Source organism: Balaenoptera physalus (genome assembly GCF_965194825.1).
Source record: "Balaenoptera physalus genome assembly, chromosome: 20".
Lineage (NCBI taxonomy): Eukaryota > Metazoa > Chordata > Mammalia > Artiodactyla > Balaenopteridae > Balaenoptera > Balaenoptera physalus.
This window is the reverse complement of record NC_138901.1, coordinates 35,056,017-35,074,079: the sequence shown is the minus strand read 5'-3', so window position 1 is coordinate 35,074,079 and position 18,063 is coordinate 35,056,017. Positions and strand designations below refer to the sequence as shown.

The following is an 18,063-nucleotide window of genomic DNA, read 5'->3' as shown; positions in this document are numbered from 1 at the left end:
TCACAATGTCTGTTGTCTCTCTAAGGCTTCCCTCCCCTAGTGCAAATTTTCACTTGCAAGTGACTTCATTTGGGTCGGGGAGCAGTCCTCTCCGAGGGATTTGATCATCTACAGCCAACACTTCTATTCTATAATGGAGATATGGAGAAGGCTAGTTATTCTTAAGACCTTAATCTTTTTGTTAGTTTTCCTAAACAACTTTCTGAGTTCAGTGAAGTTTCTTTATGGGAAGAGTAAATCCTCTAAATAATCAAAAAGTTGCAGGAGGAATTATTTTCACAGTATCTAAGGCAGAAAGGTGGAATGGGGAAGATCTACTGCAAACGAGCAGAGACAGAAAAACCCACCAGTCATGTGTTTCTTTTAAGACATGCACATGCACACTCTCATGAGCTTGTGTGCACACACACCTTCACATGTACACAGTGTGGAAATCCAGGAAGAGATGCTATACAGTTAGCTATAGCCCGAGGAAGATCTATTGTTAAAATGAAGGACACTCCTATCTGAAGGAGAGAAAAACAGGACAATATATACAAACTAAAACCAAGAGCTCCAATAAGTGTGTATCGTTTAAATGCTGAGGATCTCTCCTCTCTAGTACGTGGCAGTAAAGGTTATGTTTTTATCTATATAAACCAAATGTTGCTAAGAAACATCTTGTTTCCAGAACATCTTGCCAGTTGGTTCTTTAAAAAAAAGGCAGCTTTGGAAGAGTGGGTAAGAGAACAAAAACAATAAGGACTTTATCCATGAAGTAATGTGAATTTTATAAATACACATTAGAGAACTTATGCATCCATATGAATATTGTCCTTTGAGCTGGCTGCTTTGTGTATAAGGATGAGGAATAGAGGAATAAATTATTGTGCAGAATATGTTTTGGCTTCTCTTTGGGAATCACAGCTTCAGGCAGTTTTCAAACCATGCAAGAATGGTGGTCACATAATTTATTGTGTGATGTACTACAAAAAGCACAGGCTTTGGAAATTGTTTAACCTCCATTGATCTTCATTTCCTCATCTGTAAAACGGATCTAACACCTAATCTTAAGATGTTATTGTGATGGTCGTGGATGATAATAGTAACTATCATTTTTGAGGGCTTACTTCAGGCACTAGTCTCAGTACCTTATTAAACCTCATAAGCAACCCCATGAAGTAGGTGTTATTAATTATCTACACTTAACAACCTAGGAAATTGAGGCTTTGTGAGGGTAATTTATCCAAAATCACAATTTAGTAATTGGCAGAGACAAGAGTTAGTTCCAGTTTTCTCTGACTCCCATCCTAAGTCCATATTCTTAGCCACTATATTATAATACTTATTAATAATTAAATTGGCCAAGAGAGGTCTGTTATGCTATATACATATAGTACATATTGAAAATTGATACATACCATCCCATCCATCTCTGCTCTCTTTTAGAAGTTCAAGAATGGTTGACTTGATTTATGAATGGTTTTTTTCAAATGTAAAAATGACTGGAAGCCATTAGGTAAATTTCTGTGTGACTCTGAAAACAAAATACTCAGGCCATTAAGGCAATTCAAACAGCACACAACTAAACATAGACAGGTGAGTCTACTTGGCTTTCCAGCTACCTGCTGTTGTAAACAAAGATGGAAAGATCCTCCTTGTTTCAGGTCCTCTCATAGGAGTTTGACAAGTATAATAATTCTCTACTCTGAGAGGGTCAGTCTACCCACTGGAACATGTAATTGGTTCCCTTCATGTATTGGACTGGTGCCTGGCATTATGCATTTGTTACCTTGGTTAGCTAGAGGTGATTCCTTTGTGTATCTCTGAATATTAAGAAGGAAGATACTAAAGTCACATCTTTCAGAAAGTGAAGTCACTTCATCTATGATAGGAGATGGTGGTGGGTGGTGGGTCGTATTTATATCTTAGAATCTGGATTGTTTGCACTATTATTCAAAGACATTGCAAGAGGAAATTCTGGGATAGCTGATGTGATTTGCATACAAAATAAGGAGTACTTCCCAGGGAATTGATGCCTCATCACTTGAAAAAGACATCAGGCTAGAATAAGACCCTATTCACCTTACAGGAAGGGCTGATAGTCAACAGGTAACCTAGATATGTCTACACCAGTTGTTTTTTATTTTTATGGCCAACAACCCCCTGTTAATCAGTACCTATGCCTTACCAGTTGTTAAATGTTTTGAATATGAGTGAATACTGATGGTGCTCCTGGAGCCAAAGACAGAATTAAACCCAGATGAGAGTAGACTACTGGCTATGAAGAGGTTGTTGAGCTATGAAATATGAGGATTCCCAAGAAGATAATAAATACATCTGACCTGTTATTTTATTTCTATTCTGCTAAAGGAGATACAGTCCTTACTTAGATCAGGAAAACAACTCCCAAAGTCCCCTTGTTCTCACAGTATGGAGAGAAAACGGTTGCTATTTATGGTCAAATGAAAAAAGACACAGTTCAGGAAGCAGTCACCAGCACCAGCATAGCAGACAACTAGCAGAGTGGGAGCCCTGCTAGAGGAGGGAGGGAAGCAACACACACTGTATGAGACACAGGGAAAAGAGAAGAATCACACAGCTGTGAGGGCTGCAATAGGTGATTCCTGTAATTTTTCTCCAAACAAAATCAGAAAGTGACTGTGAGGAGTTTATTCTCAGGTCATTTGGGGACTTTAGAATGTATATGTTTCAGAATAGCTAATATTTACAGCTCTTTTATTGCAATAAAACTTATTTTTAAACCAATATGGTTTAAATCGGGGCTGCTGTAATCAGCAAAGTAGGCTGTCCACAAGGGTGATTTTCTGAGTATTCAAAGCCATTAAAACATGTCATCTCATAAAGTAACTTGGGCAATGGTCATGCATTCTGCCAAAATCCTGCACTGTAAAGCCAGTCCAACTCATTTAAAAATCCTGTGTTACATGGTCAGGATAAACTAATAGTGATATATCAGCCTTTGTCTTGGCATCATCCTGGAAATTACATAATTCCTCTCAACTCTTCTCCCTCTTTTCTAGTTCTTCTCTTTTCATTTCCACTGATATCCTTCATGTTTATATGCTGATCATTGTATTCTTTTATAACAGAAACCTAAGATTGTGTATGGAATAACATGAATCACTTACTAGATATGGAGTACCTACTAAATACCTCAAACTGTTCTAAATGTGGTGGAACTATGAAACAAAAACAAAAACAAAAACAGAAACAAGAAAACTTTTAACAGTGGGGTCTAGCATAGGCAGTCTAGAGTAATGGAAAGTGGGGGCTTTGGGATCAATTAGACAGTCAGCTAGACCTCATGCTGTTACATTTGTAACTTTGTGAAGAAGATTACAATGTTGTGAAGATGAAAGGAAACCAGGCCTGCCCCTGAAGCTCAGGGGACAGGGTCTGGCACATAGTAAGTGGTCAACAAATGAGACCTATTCAAAGATGATCAAATCTTACTTATCGAAAAAATCATGAAACACTTGTTTTAGTTTAGTTCTTCAAAGACTATCACTGAACATTTAACGTGTCACTTATGGATTAATTTTCTCTTCTGTAAATACTTAGTACAATTAGCCAGTTGAAACTGGGGTTTATGAGTCTAGTAACTATGACTATGAACTACTTCCCTCTGTGAAATACAGAATTAATATCAGAGGAAACTTGGAACAATAGAGAATTCTGAGATGATGGACAGAACCTAGAAATGGGACCAACAAGAGTTGTGGAGATATTTTGAAGCCCAATAATATAAAGAATTAGTGCAAATGTGCTTGTGATTAGAAGGCTGAACCAAGAGACGATGAAGAGTAACAGGATTGCACGCAAGAACGTTTTCCTACTTTCCAGACTCTGCTTTCTACTCGTAAACTTTGATTCAGATGTCATGATTTTTAGTGGTCCAAACAAACTCCTTAACAATATGTAGTCACAGCAAGAGCAAACAAACAAAATCTATAGAGAAAAGATAATTTCTTCAAGAGGCTCCCATTACTTACTTGAAACTTACAAGCCAAAAAAAGGCACTCTATTCATTCATTCATTCAACAAATATGTATTGATTAATTACTGTGAGCTAGGCACAGTTCCAGGTGTAGAGAATATTGTAATGAACCAGATAACCATTTATTCTGATACATAAATCTTGGTCCAGTTAGGGTTACAGAGGAGATCACAAACAACTAAATCCAATACAAGAAGTACTGTGAAAGGAGAAATCAAGCATGGCATGAGAGATGCAGGAAAATCACATCATCTAGATCAGCAGTTCTCAGCCAGGAGTGATTCTGCCTTCCTAGGGATTTTGGCAATATATGTGGACATATTTGGTTGCCATAGTTGGGGGAGGAGATGTTACTGGCATCTAGTGGGTAGAGGCCAGAGATGTTGCTAAACAGCCTCCAGTATACAGACATCCCCCACATCAGATGATTATTCATCCTAAAATGTTAATAGTACCAAGATGGAGAAATTCTGATCTAGATGTAAAGGGTTAGGAAGACTTCCTAAAGGAAGTGATGTTTGATCTGAGAGTTGAAGGTTGAGTAGGTGTTAACAATCCATTGAATTTAGCAAGAAGGAGATTGTTATTGTTAGTGACCTTGGTAGGGAACAGTTGGAAATAGTTTGAGGAGTGAGTGGGAAGTGAGAATGTGGAGAGCCAGAAACAATTCTTTTAGAAAGCTTAGCTGGGAAGGAAACAGTGCAGAAACTGAAGTAGGGTGGGACGCTGATGGATAATTAAATTTTGTTTAATTTGGTTTAAAGATGGGCAAGATTTGAACATATGTGATGCTTATGAGAAAGAACAAGTGGAGGAGGAGATATTAAAAACTCAGGGGGTAGAGGGAAAGTTGAGTGAGGCCTCCGTATAGTGTACAATTCCATTTATATGAAATGTTCCCAGACAGACAAATCTATAGACAGGGAAAATAGATTATTGATTGCCTAGGGTTGGGAGGTGGAGGTGAATGGGTCAGGGTAATGGGGAATGACTTCTAGTGGGTAAGGTTATTTTGGAAAGGGGTGAAATTTTTCTAATATTGATTGTGGTGACAGTTGCACAACTGGGTAAATATACTAAAAATCACCAAATGGTACACTTTGATTAAGTTGGTGTGAGGAATGTGAATTATGTGGTTTTTAAAAATATTTATTTATTTATTTATTTATGGCTGTGTTGGGTCTTCGTTTCTGTGGGAGGGCTCTCTGCAGTTGTGGCAAGCGGGGGCCACTCTTCATCGTGGTGTGCGGGCCTCTCACTATCGCGGCCTCTCTTGTTGTGGAGCACAGGCTCCAGACACGCAGGCTCAGTAATTGTGGCTCACGGGCCTAGTTGCTCCGCGGCATGTGGGATCTTCCCAGACCAGGGCTCGAACCCATGTTCTCTGCATTGGCAGGCAGACTCTCAACCACTGCGCTACCAGGGAAGCCCGTGAATTATGTTTTAATAAAGCTGTTATTTAAAAAATAGAGCGAGAAGTAGGGTTGGGAAAATATGATTCATTGTGGGGGCGGGGATGATTTTTAGGTAGGAGAAGGGACAGCTTTTAAGTGACATTAAAGAAGGGAGTACCTGATGGGTCCGGGTGAAGACTAAGCCTTAAGGTGGCAGGAAGTTGAAGGAGCTCAATGCCTCTTTGGGTGTGTGTGAAGCAAATGTGTAGAATAGATGATCAGTTGGGAGTGAGTGAGGAGCTGGTGAGATGGGAGAGTTGAGAAGAGTGCACAGTTGCTGCCACAAGGAGCAGAGAATGATGAGTAAGAAGTCAAAGGTCTTGTCAGGGAGCACCAGGAGACTAACTGAGTTTGGAGACCATGATTCTATAGTTGCTCCACTCTGCAGGTCATGTTATTTCCACCAGCCAGCTTGCATATGTGGTAGTCAGAGGACAGGCAATGGCTATAAATGATTCAGACTCCAGGTCTCGTCAGGACAGCACCATGGAAAGACAGTGGGAAGGGTCTGCCGAGGATAATGAGAAGAGTGGGGCTGAAGCATAGACTGCAAATCTTAGCTGGGAAGAAAGAATGATGGGACAGTGCTGAATTTCATTTTTACAGTAGGCCAATACTTTATGGCATATTGTGTACTACTGCGGCAACTAAAGTCATAACAGTTCAGGTTTACATGGTGCATTACAATTTGTAGAGCATGTTTGCATGTTTTATTTTGTCTTTCCCTAATGGTGATGTCTGTTATGTTTTATGTCTGTCATTATTTATGCATGTAGCTAAAACCATCGGTTAAATCACCTACCTTAATTAATTAAGGTTATTTTTAGACTTGCATGCCCTACAAACTGCACAGTCTAAACAATAAGATGTTTGCCCAAGTTATTTTCCAGGAATTTGGGGTCAGCTGTGTCCAGTTTAAACTGAGTTCCTTAAGACTGGATAGGACCACTGACCCTTCAACTGGGCATGCACAAGTGTCTACTCAGTGACCTTTTGACATCAGAGGATTGAAAATTCCACCCCTTAGAACATGCAGAGGCCTGTAGCCTAGATACACCTGCGCAGAACCAGGATTACTGCACCTTTACCCAATCACCTTTCTCCACACTCCCCATGCCTTAGAGTGCCCTGCTTCTTTGTTCATTATCCCATAAGTACCCTGAGCCCCTTGCCTTTGGGGAGAATTTGAGATTTGTTCTCCCATCTCCTCACTTGGCTGCCTTAAGAATAAACCTTGTTTTTGCTGAAAACCCCTTTGTCTCAGCCTTTTGGTTTGCTGTGCATCGGGCAAAATGAACCTGGTTCAGTAACACAACCATTATGAAATACGGAAAAGGACTCTATCCTTTTGCCCCTGTGTATCCACTCTCCTAACACATACACACAGAGTCATGTCCACAGTAGGCATTTCATAAATGAAATACAACAGTTTTGCTAAGTGTATTTGACTTAAGCTCAGAATATGGTATCAAAATCATCTCCATTCAAGTACCAGTTATAGCTCTTCAAGTTGTGTAGATTAGGGCTAATTATCTAATCACTCCCAATCTTGATTTATTATTTACAAGGTTATGTCACTTATCCTAACTTCTATTTATTCGTAAGTCTTTCCCAGTAGGATTGCTATTCAGAAGCAAAGGCCACTCTTGTATCCTCCTGTTAGCTGATGCCTTACCATGTTGTCTAGCCCCTCGGCTTCAAGCACAGTATTTGATCTCTTTGTGTTTTTTCTAAAGGCAAAAAATATTTATTCCAATCACCTGTTACTTAAACAAAAGGAGATGCATTATTTTTTAACTAAAAGGAATCTGTATAGCATTAAGATACACATTAAGTGAACAAGTCCCAGCTGAGCACTTCTTAGATCACCAGTCTTCCCCTAAAGACCTTATTTTCTCTGTAGTAACTGATGCACAGCTGTCAATGGCCCAGAATCAGGCCTCCAGCATGAAGCCAAGAAAGGAAGTCAGAAGCTTGTGCTCTGTCGATGAGGTGATATATTAGTCTGTACACCCTGGTCCTGATTTCTCTGACCTGTTTCTTTGTAGCAGTTTTACAGTGTGGGTAGAAATGGAATGTGCCCCAGGGTCTTCGCTGGTGAGTCCAGGCTTGTAATATCATTGCCCTTTTGATCAAGGGAGAGAAAGATGAGGGTGGTAAGCTCAGCTCTGAGCATGGCTTTGGAAAGCAAGGTCAGAAAGGGGTTAGTTGCTGCCTGGGGAAGGATACTGGTCAGCATTCTAAGCAGGCGGCTTGGTCTCTAACAGGGAGCCAAAAGGACATGTCGCAACCACAGTGCAGAGTGAAGAAAAATATATCATCACTTGTTGTCTTTACTAAAGCTGCTTTCCAAATTATTTGCACTAAAAACTAGGTTATAAAAGCCCTCGTTCTAAAAACCCACTTTTGTAGCTATAGGGTAGATACATCTTCTTAGGTATTTAAAATAACAAATGACAACACTTTGTGTCCGCGTGTGGGTTTATGTGTGCGTTAGAAGGTTGAGAGTCCTCCTAGAATAAAGTATGTAAAAACACTTTGTAAAAGACAAAGCACTATAAACTTGTAATGGATTATTATTTCTTTAATTGAATTGACTCTTCCAAACATCGACTTCACTTTCTTTATGCCATCCTCCCCATCCCAGTGCTTAACTAATTGTCATAATCTTCCCTAATGTGTTAACTAATAATAGCTAGAGGTATTATCTTTCCCTGGGGTATCTGGATATATATTCTCATATTTATTTAATTATAATTATTATTCTTTTAAAATAATGAAAGTAATACATGCTCATTATAAAAATTGGAAAATACATAAAATAATGAAGAAAATAAAATTATCTGTCATTCCTCCACATTGAGATAATCATTTTTATGTCATTTTTTTCAATCCTGTTACTATAGACACTAGGGTATAAAACATTTATATTTTACACTTTGTGATCATTCTGTGTATTAGTTATGAATATTGCTTTTTCATTTTAAAATATATGAAGAGATTTTTATCTCATGATTATATGTTCTTCAAAAATTACTTTAAAGCCTTCATAAGAGTTCATCATTTGAACATAAATTATTTTAAAGCTAATTCTCATATCAATGGATATTTTTACTGTTCCAAATTTTATTATTATTATTTTTTTAAAGTTAACATTTTGACACAAATTTTTTGATTTGTTTTCATAAATTTCTACTTATCTTTTCAGGATCATGCCTCCAAATGGTATTACAAGTTAATGGGGTGTCGAATGTGTGCATATTTAGTAGACCACTCTTTAAGGTACAAATCTTAATCTGGAATGTAAATTTTAGACATTTTGTCAAGAGCGGTGATGAGAAGGACATGTAGTAATGAATGTTTCCTATACTGATCTATTATAGAAAGCATGATATGCATCCTTGGCATCTCTAAGTTTATCTGATTTAGCTGAAAGTTTTATACGTGTTCTTCAATGACCTGTACATTTGACATACAATCCCTCCACAACTGGGAGCATATGAACTTGTATTATTTACTATTTGTAGCTTGCACTATATACTCTCAGACTTATGGCTCCTAAAGGAGATAGAATGTGTTACTTGTCTATGGTAATTGCCTCTGTGTAGGCTTAGAAGCTACATATCAAGAGTAAATATTATTTTCAAAGCAACTTTATGAGTATTATATCTAAATTTTGATATTATGCTGATGATTTTCAATTGTCCAAGATCAAAGAGCTGTATCCCCTCCTCTCCCCATGCATTCCTGACTGCTCATCTCTCCCCAACACAGATTATTTTATATAACATAAATATAAGTAAATAAAATGTGGGAAAATGATAATACTGGCATTCTTAATCTGTTTTTATTTTAAGATGACTCTACCCATGTAATATTGTTAGGGTCTGGTGGCTAAAGCTTGCTGGCCCTTGACCAAACACTATATCTAACGTTTTGGCTGACATTTTCTCCTTTTCCTAGGCTGGTTCTGCTACTGAACTCAGCAGGTTAATCATGCTTTACCTATCCATGCATAGGTAAAATATGATTAAAGTCATTGGTGGAGTAGGGGTACACATACCTCAGACATGACAGTAGTGATGTTCTCTCCATGAGATATGTTGCAGCTAAACGAAAATTTTGATATTGTTTCTATATTGTCTCAAATAGAACCCTGATTTATGTTTCACAATTTGGTTAGCTAATTACATATACTTTTGACAATTCTATCTTACTTTAGTCAGTTATAATGCCTTTTCCCTAATGAGCCATTGGATTGTTCCATAAGAATGTTAACTGGAAAATGAGAAAGCCAAGGGCCCAAGGGCTCAAGAAGACAGCATCTCACTCAACTTTTATGGGTGCAGAGCATCTTCTATTGTGTTTACCTGGGCATTTGAATTTAGATGTTTGCTGGCCTCTCCAAAACTGATTCTATGTTCCAAGATATATATTCCTACTCTGGGTTTGATAATTCAATAGCTGCTGGTCCTTGTCCTGTCTCAGTCCTTGGAATATTGCAGGATTACAAAGACCAGTCATGCTGATCCTGGGAAGGCATGTCCAATATTAGAGTTTTAGCCCAGGTTAGTAACAGAAGGACTTTAGAGAATCACTAAAGTCCTGTCCATGACATGAATCAAAGTTGGAGTTAGGCACAGAATCAAAGGGCAAGATATGGCAAATCTGAGCAAGACTGTGTGTGAGGATGAATATCCATGGGTAACGCTGAAGTCCTAACTTGCAGGGATTGACCAAAAAGTAAATATGCTGAATTAGGAAGATCCCAGGGACAGATTTAAGCCATGGTTCTTGGATTGTTCCTTGTTGAGGTGGAACCTATGAATTTTGAAGTCTCATGCTCTGTCCAAGTCCTCAGCTGGTCTTGAAGGCACCCTATTTTGAAAACAATGCCTGTCAGTCTTAAGCCTAGTATTTCCACTTTGAGTAAATAGCAGAATCAAAGCAGCAGCTGGAATGCTATGGTGGCTTCCATCTTCCAAACTGGTCTGGTTAAAGCTTGGCCTCCAAAGCTTTATCTAAGTTTGAAAAAACAAACAAACAAACAAAACTAAAGGGTTATAGAAATACATGAAGACAACCCAAATGAGAAGAGAGGCTATTTGAAGTTTGCTATAGCAAGCAAGTCAACTACCAACACCTGTGTTTAGAAGACTCAAAGACAGGCAAGAGAGTGGGAAAGGTTTATAGTGAAAAAAAAAAGAGACTTCAGGTATGCTTTTACTGGAGGTTACTGGCATGGGAAAGCTGAAGTCATGCTAAATAGATGCTAACAGGGCATCCTATGTGATTGGCTTGTAGAGCATATATAGCTTTCTTTGTTGGTCCTGAGTTGGAAGCATGAACAAAAACTAGGGAAGCTGACAGTCATTTGCCAAGTCTTGGCTGTTTTGGACCAATTGCGACAGAGGTGGTGCTTTGGATTCCTGAGCTGATTGCTGCAGAGTTTTATTGTCATATATGGTCTGGTCATTGTCCATTTATATATTCAGTCTCTCAAAGTATATATATTCTAAATTCTTATCAGGCAATTTTTGTGTATCCATATCTTAACATGAATTAATTTCAGTTACACTAGTTCAATGCTAAGGACAATATCTGCTTTCAGATATTGATTCAGATTAGAGTTTATAATCTAGCAAGGGAATAAATTAGCACTATTGGTAAATTCCACAAGAAAAAATACTCTAGGAATCCAAGTATGAGCTATTATGCCTAGTTTTGTTGAGTGGATAAATTTTAAAAGGGCTTCAGTTAGAATTTGAGCTGAGCCTTTGTGAATGTGAGAACAGCTCTGTATAGTGGGGGAAGAGAGTTGGGGAGATGGCCTTAGGGTTGAGAACAGTTAAGTAGAGAAGAGCCCAAAGATAAATTAACTGACTTCACTAGTTTGTATTGATCTGAGCAATTCCTTGTTCTGAATCCTGTTATTGATTCTTAACTCCTATACTACAAGTTCTTGTTCTGGATTCCATTCCCCCCTCATGTTGTTCAGCTCTGATCCCAGTCATCACTTGCCACTTTTTCTATGAAAGTATGCTAAATGGTAAGGTTTAAATATACCTAATATTTTTTAGGTATATTCTTACCAAACTTCCTAAAAAGAACCTAAAGAAGAAATCTTCAAAGCATTCCATTAGTGCAAGGGTCAGCATAAATCTTCTGTAAAGGTCCAGATAGCAAAAATTTTTGGCTTTGTAGGCCACACAGTTCCTGTTACAACTACTGAACTTTGCCATTATACTACAAAAGCTCCAACAAATGGCTGTGGACATATTTGGCACCACCTGTGACTGAATTTAGCCTGAGGCCTGGGCTGTAGCTTGCTGATCCCTGTATTAGTGGATGGAAATTTTCCAAGAGAATAGCTTTGTTAATGCAGAAGTGGAAATTGAGAGAATGCCATAGCTTTGGAGGCATTCCAGAAAGATTCCAAATATATGTACCAACTGCCCTTAATGGAACCTTATCTCAACTTCCTTTTACTAACAAAATACACAGTTCCTTATTAAGAAATTAAGAGTATTCTTTTCTTATGAAAGATACACTTAATTCAATTACATGTAACAAATGTTTACTGGGCCCCTACTGCTGTTGTGGGTACGAAGAACAGACATAGCCCTGCCTTTAAGGATCTTACAGATTAATAGTGGAATAAGACAAGCACCAGGATTGAAGTACAAACACAGTTTATGGACATTTACAGTAAGGAGATACTAGGCAAATGTATCACACCATTCTTTTCCTTTTGAGATGGAATTTGAAGATAAGATAGAATTAATGAGTGAAAACATGTGAACATTAAAGGTTTAAACAAGAATGTCAGGACATTTGGAGGGAAATAGTATATGATCTGCCTTAAATTCCTCTCAGGCCTCTTAATTTTTCATGTCCCAAATGTCAGACATGTCCCATGTCTGTTTCTTTGCCTCTAATGTAGGTATAATATTATATCCTTCCTCTTAATTTTTTACTGTACTTGATTTTTCCTCTTTTACCAATATACTTAATTTTGCTTAGGTATAGTCTCACTAAGCTGTTCCCAGAATGAACCTGAACAAAAGACATTTCACCATCTTATCAGTTGTTCAAACTAGAAGCCTAATATGTCTCTTCTCTTCAGTGCATCAATTTGTTTTCTCTAAAATCCAAGAAATATATGTTTAATCTCTGTTTTTCTCCATCTGTACTCCATCAGGTCCCAGGCACAGTTATCTCATGCTTGGACTCCTGAAAAAGTCATCTAATGATTCTTTCTACTTCCACTCTTGCTCAGTTCTGATGTCTTGCTCACATAGCAGTCAGAATATTTTTTAAATCATAAAATGGAGCATTTTAAGGCCCTACTTGAAGTTCTTTAGGAGATTCCAGTTATGTCCAGGCACAGAGGCAAACGTTTAGTTCTTAAAATCTGCATCAGTCTTCCCTGCTTGAGGGTCTTCCTTTTCTTTGGACCACTTTTATTCTCACTCTTTGCATGGTTGATTCTTTTGCATCTTTCAGGCCTCAACTTAATTTTTAACTCCTCAGAGACTCCTTCCTTGCTTACTTTGTCACTAAACCCTGTTTGTTCATGGATTTCCTAATAGAGTGTATTGCTCAACTCTTTATTAGCCTGAGAGTCTCTGAAGGCAGAAAAAGGCTGTTTGGCTCATTGTAGATATCCAAAACTGAATACAGTGCCTGGAACTTAGTAGGTATTTATTTAAACAGTAATTCCATAACTATTTCTTGAGAATATATAAGACTACAAATGAAGTTTAAGGTTGTGAGATATTGAGGAGAGATAGGTGTAAGTTTGGTAGTCACTTCCATAGAGATGATTGATGGTTGAGACTATGAAAGTGAAAAAAATCATTGAAGGAGATGAGAAAAAGTTGAGAAACATTTAGGGTGCTTTGGGTGACTTTGAGCAAGTTACTTAACCACTTTGTCTTTCTGTCTCTTTGCCTCTAATGTAGGTATAATATTATATCCCCTGCAGGCTTGAATTGAAGGTACTTTCATGGGACTTGACATAGTAAGGCTTCATTTTACATCATGTCCCATTCCCTTCTCATATATAAATTACCCTACTCCATGAAATGTAAATAAAACTGAACATAAGATTCCATTTATATCGTTTAAGGAAAAGAAAATCTTCTCCAGTAAATACTTATTCAACTAGCACTAATTTATCATCTACTATGAATATCAGGTTTTGTGCCAGCTTCTGAGAATATTTAAGAAGTAAAAAGGAGTTTACCATTTGGAGAAGCTTACAGACTTTGGGGAGAAATAAAAGACACTTATAATATGACAAACACAAGGAGAAGGGGGCAATACGAACACACAGAAAAGTGCTTTGCTCTTTTTAAGAATTTGGATAAACTTTTGGATTCAGTGTGGTCTTGTCAGGAACTTGAATCTTTCCTTAGGCATTCACTAGGATGTGGCAGGGTACAATTTACTTAACTTCTCTGAACTTCACTTACTCACCTGTAGAGTGAAGATAATAAGAATCACATCTTTCATGTTTGTTAGGTATCAAATAGGTTAAGGCAAATGACTTGGTATTAGAATATACCAAGGCTTTAGCCAAGGATTTACCAATGTAAGTCAAAGGAAATTCTTTAGAATAAAGCAACTGCATTTGGCACAGGAATTATCAAACACTGTCAGCCCAACAGAGGAGTTATAGAATTATCCTTGCTTACCCATATTACTTAAGGCTCCTACCGTCATGAAAGTGCTTGTGTTTATATAAAATCATAGCCTTGATTAACTGGAATCCTCAATTAAATGGAATTTTTAGGCATGTTATTCTTTAGAGAATGAAGATAGTGATAAAAAGCAAGCTGATAATAGGGAATCATCAAGGAAAATAACTCCAGGCTGTCTTGGTTGAAAATAGTTCATATTCAGAACAATCTTTCATATCTTGTTTTTAATATTTCCATGCTATACACACAGAGCATATTAATATGGTGACCCGGGCTTCCCTGGTGGTGCAGTGGTTGAGAGTCTGCCTGCCAATGCAGGGGACAAGGGTTCGAGCCCTGGTCTGGGAAGATCCCACATGCTGTGGAGTGGCTGGGCCCGTGAGCCACAATTACTGAGCCTGTGCGTCTGGAGCCTGTGCTCCACAACAAGAGAGGCCGCAATAGTGAGAGGCCCGTGCACCGCAATGAAGAGTGGCCCCCGCTTGCCACAACTGCAGAGAGCCCTCGCACAGAAACGAAGACCCAACACAGCCATAAATAAAATAAATAAATAAAACTAAAAAAAAAAAAAAAAAGAAAATGTTTCCTATTTAAAAAAAAAAAAATGGTGACCCTCAGGCAACCTAAAAGCATCATCAAAGAACATGTCCTTCATGTTCACTCTACACACAGTACAGCAAAGGCAGGAAAATGGATAGCTATATTTAGCACAGACTTTTGAACAACACAGCCAGGGGGAAAATACTATGCTAATCATCTTTCAGCTAAATTCTTTGATTTATCAGCACCCAGAATTGTAGGTAATAAGTTTTAACGGAGATTGATTTCAGACATCTTAGAAGAGGAGAAAAAAAATCTGCATCACTTGATCCCAAATTAGATCTACTGTTTTTCCTTTAATGCTAGTAGGTTTTTTTAAAAAAAATACATCTTCATATTAATGAAAATATTATCATTTAAATAAGTTGCCATTTAAGTATGATACCTGGGTAAAACAATTATTAGGCTGAACATCCTTGACAAATTAAAGAGAAATAATCTTGAAACAGTAGATAACCTAATTTTAACAATTTCACTGGTGTCTTTGGAACTTCTCCATTAACTATTTTATTTTCACATTTCAATCACATATTAATGTTCAATGAATATTTCCTTTCCTTCCTTTCCTGAAGACTTCTGCCTTCTTTTGTAATAATGCTGTCTTTGTCATTTCCAAGTTTAGCTGGAAAGTTTTTGTGAAAGATATGTATATTTAGTGTAAAGAAATCTGAATTTGACAAATTCATAATTGAATTAATATTAAGTGAATTTATATTTTTTGCAACCATGGCAGCAAAACCCAGCTAGTTATTCCAGTAGATGGCCCCCTAGTACTGCCTACTGATTTATGACTTTGTGTTTAAATGACTGTCAATATAAGTGGTAAAAATTCAAATGGAGAATTTTAAATGTGCCTGAGTTCCCCAGCTGCTCAGATCTTAATGAATTGCAGCCCAAATGCCAGTTTGCCACCTGGTTTCACTGTTGATACAGTCTCTTCATTTAAGAAGCAAATGACACAAAGAAGTCTGCTAACAATGCAACAAAATTACAATTAAATAACTACCTTTGTGATTGTTTGGGGGTACTTAATTGACATTACATGTTGCATAAATAGGGATAATAAATGGCCTGGGGATTTTTTACCTCCTGCTTTCTTATTCAAGGATCAAAGATATTTTCAATAATTTGCATTGTTATGAATCATTAAGAGGAAAACAGAAATGAGAGAAACAGGATTGGAGATTGCACTTTTTTCTTTATCTGTTACTTCTGATGAGTAATTTTCTCTGGCCTGAAATCCATTAATAAAGAAATTTGAAGTAATAGAATGTACTTGTACTTTGGTAATTTCCTCATTGTTTCAAGGGAGACAACATGGTAGGGTGGAGAGAAGTGGAGAGACAAAGATAAGGATTTCATTTCAAGTCCAGCAATTATTAACTGTATGACCAGAGAAACATATTAAACTTGCAAAGTGGAGTTTACAAATATCAGTCTGGGGGATTGTTGAAAAGATCAGAGACCACTTCTGTAAAATATTTGGGATAGGTTAGATGTTCAACAAATTATAGTTATTATTCTCAGAGGAAACTTATTTAATCCTCACTATAATCCCATTTTCCTGAAATGTATTATTTCAATTAGGTTTGAAATGTGCAGAGCCAGGCATTATTAATTCCATTTGCTGATGAGAAAAAATTAATTTGAGACTCACTTCTTCTCTTTTTTTTTTTTTTTGTCTTATTAGTCATCAATTTAATACACATCAGTGAATACATGTCAATCTCAATCACCCAATTCATCACACCACCACCCACACACACCCTGCCGCTTTCCCCCCTTGGTGTCCATACGTTTGTTCTCTACATCTGTGTCTCAATTTCTGCCCTGCAAACCGGTTCATCAGCACCATTTTTCTAGGTTCCATATATATGCGTTAATATACGATATTTGTTTTTCTCTTTCTGACTTACTTCACTCTGTGTGACAGTCTCTAGATCCATCCACATCTCAACAAATGATCCAATTTCGTTCCTTTTTATGGCTGAGTAATATTGCATTGTATATATGTACAACATCTTCTTTATCCATTCATCTGTCGATGGGCATTTAGGTTGCTTCTATGACATGGATATGGTAAATAGTGCTGCAATGAACATTGGGGTGCATGTGTCTTTTTGAATTATGGTTTTCTCTGGGTATATGCCCAGTAGTGGGACTGCTGGGTCATATGGTAATTCTATTTTTAGTTCTTTAAGGAACCTCCATACTGTTCTCCATAGTGGCTGTATCAATTTACATTCCGACCAACAGTGCAAGAGGGTTCCCTTTTCTCCACACCCTCTCCAGCATTTGTTGTTTGTAGATTTTCTGATGATGCCCATTCTAACTGGGGTGAGGTGATACCTCACTTTAGTTTTGATTTGCATTTCTTTAATAATTAGTGATGTTGAGCAGCTTTTCATGTGCTTCTTGGCCATCTGTATGTCTTCTTTGGAGAAATGTCTATTTAAGTCTTCTGCCCATTTTTGGATTGGGTTGTTTGTTTTTTTAATATTGAGCTGCATGAGCTGTTTATATATTTTGGAGATTAATCCTTTGTCCGTTGATTTGTTTGCAAATATTTTCTCCCATTCTGAGGGTTGTCTTTTCATCTTGTTAATGGTTTCCTTTGTTGTGCAAATGCTTTTAAGTTTCATTAGGTTCCATTTGTTTATTTTTGGTTTTATTTCCATTACTCTAGGAGGTGGATCAAAAAAGATCTTACTGTGATTTATGTCTAAGTGTGTTCTTCCTACGTTTTCCTCTAAGAGTTTTATAGTGTCCAGTCTTACATTTAGGTCTCTAATCCATTTTGAGTTTATTTTTGTGTATGGTGTTAAGGAGTGTTCTAATTTCATTCTTTTACATGTAACTGTCCAGTTTTCCCAGCACCACTTATTGAAGAGACTGTCTTTTCTCCATTGTATATCCTTGCCTCCTTTGTCATAGGTTAGTTGACCATAGGTGCATGGCTTTATTTCTGGGCTTTCTATCTTGTTCCATTGATCTATGTTTCTGTTTTTGTGCCACTACCATGTTGTCTTGATTACTGTAGCTTTGTAGTATAGTGTAACGTCAGGGAGCCTGATTCCTCCAGCTCCATTTTTTTCCCTCAAGACTGCTTTGGCTATTCAGGGTCTTTTGTTTCTCCACACAAATTTTAAGATTTTTTGTTCTAGTTCTGTGAAAAATGCCAGTGGTAGTTTGATAGGGATTCCATTGAATCTGTAGATTGATTTGGGTAGTATAGTCATTTTCACAATATTGATTCTTCCAATCCAAGAACATGGTACATCTCTCCATCTGTTGGTATCATCTT

General features: G+C 37.4%; 1 long non-coding RNA gene across 1 annotated transcript in view; it reads left to right on the top strand.

The window, feature by feature from the left end:
- Positions 1-1,519: 1,519 nt before the first annotated feature.
- LOC309650638 overlaps positions 1,520-18,063 on the top strand; it is a 102,481-nt gene continuing 85,937 nt past the window's right edge. Inside the window, exon 1 of the long non-coding RNA XR_014257663.1 lies at positions 1,520-17,587. This is a non-coding gene — a long non-coding RNA (uncharacterized lncRNA). The remainder of the gene's footprint in view (positions 17,588-18,063) is intronic.